This window comes from Anser cygnoides, chromosome 2 (assembly GCF_040182565.1).
Source record: "Anser cygnoides isolate HZ-2024a breed goose chromosome 2, Taihu_goose_T2T_genome, whole genome shotgun sequence".
Taxonomy (NCBI): domain Eukaryota; kingdom Metazoa; phylum Chordata; class Aves; order Anseriformes; family Anatidae; genus Anser; species Anser cygnoides.
The window spans coordinates 159,583,516-159,592,667 of record NC_089874.1 but is presented as its reverse complement, the minus strand read 5'-3'; the positions used below and the strand labels follow the sequence as shown (position 1 = coordinate 159,592,667).

General features: G+C 46.1%; 1 protein-coding gene and 1 long non-coding RNA gene across 3 annotated transcripts in view; one reads left to right on the top strand and one right to left on the bottom strand.

Annotated features, from left to right (window-relative positions):
• Positions 1-876: 876 nt before the first annotated feature.
• On the bottom strand, positions 877-8,050 carry LOC136789910 (uncharacterized). The gene is made up of 6 exons (XR_010828960.1): positions 6,076-8,050; positions 4,848-4,971; positions 3,823-3,956; positions 2,257-2,349; positions 2,033-2,148; positions 877-1,357 (listed from the first exon to the last, which is right to left on the bottom strand). It is a non-coding gene; the product is annotated as an uncharacterized lncRNA (long non-coding RNA).
• An 80-nt stretch (positions 8,051-8,130) lies between these two features.
• Positions 8,131-9,152, top strand: part of PTK2 (protein tyrosine kinase 2) — a 207,444-nt gene continuing 206,422 nt past the window's right edge. For both annotated transcript variants that reach the window (XM_066991244.1, XM_066991243.1), the window contains exon 1: positions 8,131-8,331. The gene's annotated coding sequence lies outside the window, so the exon portion shown is untranslated. The remainder of the gene's footprint in view (positions 8,332-9,152) is intronic.

The following is a 9,152-nucleotide window of genomic DNA, read 5'->3' as shown; positions in this document are numbered from 1 at the left end:
CTATAGCTTCTAGTGACTTGCAACAGTGCGAGATTGCCACAAAGAGCAAGAAACTTCATGCAATCTTTCTGCTACAGTAATTGGTTTCAGAATAAAAGAACCTGAGAGAAATATTTGTGTTTTCCGGTGCTTGCCATATCAATCTAAAATGGCACACAACCTGAGGATATAGAAGAACATAACTGTTAAAGAATGTGGTCTATTCTTCAGGAGTTATTGATAAGAGTTGAGTTGGAAGGGACCTACAAAACATGAACTCACTCCTGTGTGTGCCGTAATCAACTCATTTAGTCCTCCAAAGCAAAGCACGCTAATTTAAGTCCAGCCAGAGGTTTTCTCTCTTCCTTTTTTGATGCAATACTTTTCCTACAAAGTGCAGAAACTCAGGTGTAGCATTGAGGTACTCACATACTACGGCACTTCACACAGCACCTTCAAAACAGGCAGAGATGTTGAGCCTGTGCTGAGAAAACCAGTAGGTAGAACTAAGTGTGTCTGGTGGCAAAAAAGACACTACTGAAAATCTCTCTTCATCGATATACTGTGAGTACATACACTTCAGTGAACGTCAGCCAGCATTGAAGGAATACAGAATAAAATTTGTGAGTTGGACAATCCTGCAAAGAAAGTATTTTCTGATGCATCACCATCTTGTAAACATATCTGCTATGATAATTAACTCCACATTTTATCTGTCGTAGAGGCTCTATTCAAAAACTTTGTGCATGAGTGGTACCCTTTCTCTTCAGTATCTTAAATTATAGTAAACTATCACTTTGTAATTAGGCAACTGAAGAGCATGGACCTGAATTCAAGAAAATCACAGTCTGTTTTTTTTAATTCTATTCTTATTTCAGCTTTCAAAGCAGTACAGGATGAAAAAATTAGAGGAACAACAGAAGCCTTCTACCTAGATATGCTCCTTCAGGCTGACTTAAACTTATGAGGTCATTTATTCAGTGGTTCCCAAATAATGACTTCATTCAGACAGCAGGGACTCCCGCTGCAGCCATCATAGAATAAATTCATGCAGGTCAGCAATATCTTGACCATAACTTAAAGTAATCGTTTTTTAACAAGAGGAAAATGTAATGTAAGGGGATTGTCTCTGAATACAGGATCAGAAGATTTGCCCCAGTCTGTTGTGGAAGTGCAGAGAAAGAAAAAATTTCCATTGCCACAGTTTTAGGGAGGACGGGGAGAACCCTAAAACTCAGAGGAAAGGCATATGGAACAAGCACCAGTCCTGTATACCATTCCAAAAATCCAAACCAAAATGGCATCAAAGTCATCACGATTCTGGGACAGACCACACGATGACTGGTCACATTGCCACAACTCTCAGAAGTCCGTCTACCTAGAATTAAAAATCAGGTTGATAACAAAGCTGGAGATACTACAACTGAATAAACAGAGTGGAAAATAAGGGAAGTATTCAAAGACTCAATACTCACAAAAATTCAAAATCATTCACTGAATATGAGACTGGCCAGAATAGACCATCAACATCCAAAAAAAAAAAAAAAGTCTTCCTACTTAATGTATTTCCCTCTGTGTTCGAAAATAAATCTACAGAAAATTATTCTCAGATGTCTAAAATGTTGTTTAAACAACAGTGAGGATTGCAGAAAGGAGAGTGGTTTTGTTTTTGTTTTTCCATTTGCTCAAATCCTGAGATATAAATAAAAGAAAAAAGGATAACTTTTCTCCAAGGTGGTCATCTAGACTGGACCACCATAGGTGTCCAGAAGTAATATTAGCTAATCTTATCAGAAACAGATAAGGCTTAACTGAGTCTTAAAATTAAGGAAGTCAAACTATTCCTCAGCAGCCACCCCTGATTTCCTTCCTGGCTGGACGGCTGTCCCGTGGGCCCGGTGTCGCTCTGGCGATCGGGAGGATTAGATCTATACGTTCACATCTGACTGCCAGAAGTGTGCTGAAATTTGCGTTAAGTACAAGAACTCCTTTGATCAAAACATGGCATACATTTTACACATCAAGGGGCTCTACAGGAGAAGCGTAAGCTTACCAAAGCAGCTGCAGGGATTTGGGGAGGAGGGATTTGACAGAGAACAGAGTGATGACATCGCTGTCACAGTTTCTGCAAAAGGCTGACTTGATCTGATTAATAACAAAGAAGCAGGACTGCATGAGGACAAAATAAAAAAAAAAAAAAAAAAAAAGGTGTTTTAAGACCAGTTTGACAACTACAAACATCAGGCTTGTGGGCTGGTTGGAACTGGAAGGCTGTACCTTCACTGGGAAAGCCACCAAGGGCTCTGTGGCTCCGACCCCGAGTATCCCGAAAGCACGCGCTCCTCAGTCCCCCTTCTCTTCCACGTCTGTCTGAGAAAAGCGTGCAACATAGTTAAAGGCATCAAAATGGTAGAAAAATGGTGTTTGTTTGTTTGTTTGTTTGTTTCCCATTGGGAAATCTAGGAAGATTATTATTGTGCTTCTAATTAAGACATTAACATTTGCTTTGGAGGTTGTAGTTAATAACGGCAGCTCATCAAGAGGGTCCCCCGGCCACTAATTAGTTTTTTCCACACCAAATTTTCAACCTGAATTTTCCCTTCCTATTCCTGTATAGTTAGGTCAATTTCCCTTGGAATTTTCCTTCTTTGGGTTTCTTTATTATTATTATTTTTAGTAAATCAGAAATACTTCTTTTGGTGCCTTTCCGTTCAGTTTATAGTCTAGACACTGTCCAGAGATGCCAATATAATGTTTTGCTTATTTTTTTAAATTAAGGGAGAAGCTGAAGATGTTCATTTTGACATTACTAACATTCTGATGCCTTACATTGTGCAAGACAGTCGGTCCAAACCCTAAGGCTGCACATACCACTGTGCCCCTAATTCCTGTAACGCTCATCCTCCACCTGTGTGAAATTATTCACTGGTAAACATAGGACCAGACCCCTCAAGATAATCCGTGCCACTGACCCTATTGATAAAAAATGAAAAATCTCACATGAGAAAAACATTGCAGCATCGGGTTTGCAGCAGATTGCAAGTCTAGTAAGATGGGCATTGTCATGTTTCCTATATCTACCTTATAAAAAAGATATCTACTACCTACTTTTATTTAACCAACGTCAGAGTACTGAGTAGACATCTTGTGTATGCAGTTGAAGACTTCTTCATTTAGGGTTGATTCAAAGGATTTTAAAAAGCATCTTTTCCTTCTATGATGAAGGACGTAACTGTGTATTTTGTGAAATATTTAACGTCTTGCCATTTTCTCCTTTTTTCTAAATCCTCCTGCATTTCATTGTCACAGCTTGAATTAGCCCTGCAGTTCAGAGCTACCTGTCTCTCACAAGCCTGATCACTCTGGTTGTTTTAATGAATATTTACCATCCTGCAGTAAAGCTGAAGACGCCTGACTGCAGCTGTGCTCCAAAACACCGGAAAGGACTGGGTCTTTTTAAAGCTATTACCCCAGCTCCATCGTTCAATAAAAGACAATACATGCTACACTATAATGAAGTTTCCTATCTTTTTGTTTATACCAGTGCAGCACAGGTTTAATAACTGCTGTAAATTGAATGAGATAATGGCGTGGACTAGACGAATAATAACATTAGTATTCAACTGAATGCCTTACCTCGATATTAATTGTTCAGTAATGACTTACAGAGGATAGTCTCATTTCCACCTACCAAAAACCTCTGTGGAGACAGAGCTGGCAAGCAAATTATTTTACTTTTCTGTACAAATTTTCAAGATATAGAAGAAAACAATAATCTCAGAAGCCCAAGGTGCAAGTCATATCTCATAAAAGGTCATCTGTGTAAAGATTTAGGCCCATTACCTCAACTCTCCAGTAGTCAGTTGAGAAAAATAGATCCAATCAGAGAGGGATTCATTGTTTTCTCAGTAGGTAGGATGGGCGAACTTCTGAAGTGCCTGTCTTTCTCAAATGCAATTATTAGTTTGGATGAGAACCTAGAGTTAGAGGGGGAAAAAAGGCAGCTACAAAGATTTGAAAACTAATGCCTTATTGTCCATACAGAAACCATGACTATCATCCTACTAATGCGTGATGAATTTCTGCTGAAGCTTTTATTCTGGATTAACTATTTAACTTGTCATTGGATTTAAACTTGAACATATCTCCCCTCTCACTGCTGAGAGCTTCAGTCAACAACTTTTATGGAACTTCCTCTACAATTGAATAAAAATTGCATTCGGTAAGGTGAGAAAGATTTCCCATCAAGTGTTTTATCAAAATAGGCATGTTGCTGAACGCTTCTGTTTTAATAAATTTTTTGCTGATGGACAAAGCAACAAGAAGCCAACAAAAAGTAATCTCACTAGGACATAAAACAAACACTTTTCAGGAATTGGTAGAAGCCATCAATTTGATATTCATGCCTGACAAATATGGTGGCTTTCTACAGCAGGGTTATTACAGCGTTGGTTGATAAGAGAAGAGCAACTGATGTCATCTACCTGGACTTGTGCAAAGCATTCAACACCATCCCACACGATATCCTTGTCTCTAAATTGGAGAGACATGGATTTGATGGACGGACCACTCAGGTAAGGAATTGGCTGGGTGGTCACACTCAAAGACTTGTGGTCAATGGCTCAGCGTCCACGTGGAGATCAGTAATGGGTGGTGTTCCTCAGGGGTCAGTACTGGGACCACTGTTGTTTAACATCTTTGTAGGCGACATGGATAATGGATTGAGTGTACCCTCGGCAAGTTTGCCGATGACACAGAACTGTGTGATGTGGTCAACACACTGAAGGAAAGGGATGCCATCCAGAGGGACCTGGGCAGGCCTGAGAGGTTTTGGTTGATGAGAAGTTCAACATGAGCTGGAAACGTACGCTTGCACGTTGTATGTAAGCACCGTATCCTGGGCTGCATCAAAAGAAGTGTGGCCAGCGGGTCAAGGGAGGTGATTGTCCCCCTCTACTCTGCTCTCATTAGACCTCACTTGGAGTACTGCATCTGTAAAATGGGGAGAATTGGTATACTGATGTTTCCCAGAGAATCTGCAGAAGATGAAGTTATAAATACTCAGGAATAGTAATAATTTATTAGAGCATAGATAATAGAGCATTTATTAGTCATAATTTATTACTATTTGTTTGAAAAGCTACCTGAAACAAGAATGTTTATTAAACCTGTGTATCAAAACAATAGGATGTACTATGTGTCATGAGAAATACGTATTGCTACTATCTTATATGCTAAAGATACAGCCCTGGAGAAGAGCTATTTGCTTTCAGGCCTGTTCAGCCAGTGAACAATGTATGAATGTGGCAACTCAAATACTGTCTCAACTTATCACTGTAAAAAATGGCGATAACAATATCCTCTTCACAAGTTTGTTTGGAGGCTAGTGCACTATGACATCTTTGGATGAAGGCTAAGACAAAAGGAAACAATAATTGGGATCAAATGCTTGGAGGGTCATTTAGTGCAATTCCCTGTTATCACTAGTAAAAATATCATAAAAATTTATTAAGATCCATTTTCCCTTTCCAGTAATGTACCTCCACTCCCTTCCCCGCCTATTACACAAAATATGCTTCTGTTTTTACTCATACATTTCCTTCCATTTTTAATATCCCAGTCCCCAAGAGCATCCAATTTTTCCTGTGTGTTACTGTGAACATCCTCTTTATTGATGTCTCCCAACTTTCTGTCATCAGTAATTTTAATTAGAGCATTTCTACCTTTTTTGGCAAGAGCATCAATAGTGATCCCCAGACCAATAATTATAAAATAACTGAAATCACTCTTCCTTCCTTCCTTCCTTCCTTCTTTCATTTCTGCATAGTGGTCCAGCTTCAGCTGAAACGGTAGAGTGTATCAGCTATCCTGTCTAGCCTACAGCCTGCTGAGCCAAGGATTCCCAGGAGACTGACAGATTCATGTACAAACCTCACGAGCTAAGGAAGCCACTGCATCTCTCATTTTTTTGGCAGCCTATCTAATGGCCCAGCTCTTCTATAAAAGGTTGACGGTAACGCTGCACCTGTATTTAAAAGTTTCTAGGACTTATTTTTATATGGTGCTCAATGCATTTGTATCGTGTTCAGAGCTTACTTGATAGATTGGCTTCCATAGGGGCTTGGGACATTTCAGTTGAGATTCACCCGATTTCAAGTAGCTATTTACAATCGAGGCATCTATTTGTTTAGCATGGCTCCCTTGTTTCCTTATAGTACCTGGAAAGCTAATCAACCCGGTCAGTGAGGTTTAGAGCATGACTTGTCTTGCCCTAAAGTAAACCACCGATGTTTGATCTGATGAGTCACCCTAAATTCCATTGACTGTATCAACTGGTGCTCCATCGATGACAAAGAAAACCCAGCCAACTAGCTCAGCTGTAGATATACGCTCCCACCGAAGCATCCTACTTCCCATTTCCAGACACAGAGGCAACTTCCACAGAGGTAAGAGCTGGGGAACTGCTCAAGCTGGGTCTGCCTGGGCTGCTCAGGCTCAACTGACACTAAAGGCAAGAGATGTAATAATAAGGATTTTTAAAGTGGCTGCTTCAGACTTCAGTTGTTAAATACACCCAATGGCTGACAAGCATGCAAACACTGTCGCCACGCTTAAGTATTTCCTTGAAAAAAAATATTCTGTCTTGATGCCCTGACAGGGCTACTAAGATGATTAGAGGACTGGAGCACCGTCGTATGAGGACAGGCTGAGAGAACTGGGCCTGGTTAGCCTGGAAAAGAGAAGTCTGAGGGAAAACCTCATCAATGTGTATAAATATCTGAGGGGAGGGTGTCAAGAGGATGGAGCCAGTCACTTTTCAGTTGTGCCCAGTGACAGGACAAGAGGACGAGGTACTCTTAAGTACCCATGCCCAACCATCAGCCAACACTACAAATCCACCATTAAACCATGTCCCTAAGCACCATGTACACACATCCCTTAAATACCTCCAGGGGTGGGGACTCCACCACTTCCCTGTGCAGCCTGTCCCAGTGCCTAACCACCCTTTCTGTGAAGAAATTCTTCCCGATATCTAATCTAAATCTCCTCTGGCATAATCTAAGGCAGTTTCCTTGTGCCCTTTCACTTGTCACCTGAGAAAAGAGACTGACACCCAGCTGGCTACAACCCCCTTTTCAGGTAGCTGTAGAGAGCAATGAGGTTAGGGCTACAAAGATGGTGAAGGGCCTAGAGGCGAAGACGTATGAGGAGCGGCTGAGGTCACTTGGCCTGTTCAGCCTGGAAAAGAGGAGGCTGAAAGGAAGCCTCATCGCAGTGTACAGCTTCCTCATGAGGGGGAGCGGAGGGGCAGGCGCCGATCTATTCTCTCTGGTTACCAGCGATAGGACCTGAGGGAATGGTGTCAAGCTGTGACAGGGGAGGTTCAGGCTGGATATCTTCACGGTTGTCACGCACTGGAACAGGCTCCCCAGGGACGCAGTCACAGCACCAAGCCTGTCAAGAGTTTAAGAAGCGTTTGGACTGTGCCCTTAGTCATATGGTCTGAATTTCTGGGTAGACCTGTGTGGTGCCAGGAGTTGGACCCAATGATGCTTGTAGGTCCCTTTCAACTCGGGACATTCTACGAGGTCTCCCTTCAGCCTCCTTTTCTCCAGGCTAAACCCTGGTTCCCTCAGTTGCTCCTCATGCTATGTTTTCTAGTCCCTTCACGCCACGCCTTTTCTTTGTACACTCTCCAGCCACTCAGTATCTTTCTTGTAATAAAACAAACATAGACACAGTGAGAACAGCGGCTGAGCGTGGAGAGCTGCCACCGACACTCAGGAGGGAGGACACAGGATTAAACCTCCCTCCTCCCCGACCTCACCCCCTTTTATTCCCCCCCAAACCCTCTGTGCCCTGTGGGGCCACGAGGAAGCATCGATCCCCCGAAGCCCCCCCAAGAGGGGGCTGCCTCCACCTGAGGCCCCGGCGCTTGCGCGGGCGGGGCGAGGCGAGGCTCTCCCCCTCCCGGGGGCGAAGGGAGGCAGCTGGACCCCCTTCCCTTCGCTTCCCTTTCCCTTCCCCTTCCCCTCCCCTCCTTCCCCGCGGCCATGTTAGTGCGGGGAGGGAGAGGGCAGCCGCGCATCCCATGGTGCAGCGCGCCGGGAGGGCGGGGGAGAGGCCTGGGGTGGCCGGGGCAGGGAGGGAGGCTGCGGGCGCGGGGGGGGGGCAGAAGGGAGGAGGCTGCCGCCCGCCCCGCCGCGCAGAGCCACCGAGAGCGGGGCTGGCAGGACGAGTTCACGGCTTCCTCCTCCTCCTCTTCCTCCTCCTCCTCCTCTTTCCTCCCCGCCTGCTCGCTCGCCGCCCCTCCTCCGGGCCAGCCGGCCGGAGGCGGCTGCCCGCAGCGCGGTGAGTGCTGGCGGCTGGGGGGGGGGGGGGGGGACGCAGACATAAGGGGCCAGGCGGCCTTAACTTACATAACGGGCACTGGGGGGGCCCTGGGGGGGGCGAGGAAGAGGAGGGAGGGGGAGGAAGGAGGAGAGAAACCCCCCTTTTCCCTCCCCTTCTTTCCGCGTAGGGGGCGGCAGCGGCACCCGGGGGGGAGAGCAGTGGGAGGGGAGGCTGCCTTGGGGAGGGGGGGAGAACAGGAGACCCCCCCTGGGGTACCCGTACCCATCTGTGGGGCGCCCCCACACCCCCTGGGGTACCCCCAGACCCCCAGGGGGACCCACACATCCCCATTCCTTCCCCCCCCCCCCCCCCTCCTCCTCCCGGAGCCCATAGCGGGGGGCTGCGGGCGAAGCCGCTTCCCTGCCCCGCTGGGCGGCGCGGGGGGGACGCGGCGTGGAAGGGAAAAAGGGGAAAGGGGGAGAGGTGAGCTGCTGCATCGCCCTTCCCTCCTTCTCCTTCCCTCTCTTCTCCTCGTCCCCTGCTCCTTCTCCTCGCCCCCTTCCCTCCCTCCGTCCCCCGGGGCCGGTCCCAGCGGATGCTGCGGGACGCGGGGCCGGGCGGAGCGGGCCGGTCCCTAAAGTAAACAAAGGGGAAGGGAAGGAAAAGAAAGGGAAAAAAGGAAAGGGAGGAGGACGACGAGGGGGAGGTGGTGGTGGCCCCTCGGCCGCCCGGCTCGCCCCTTCCTCCCCGCAAGCCGTGCTGGGGGAGCCCTGGTCGCCTCACGGAGGCTGGGGTGGGAGCGCAGGGGGAGCGGTGGAGGTTTCTTTCTCCTCTGCTTT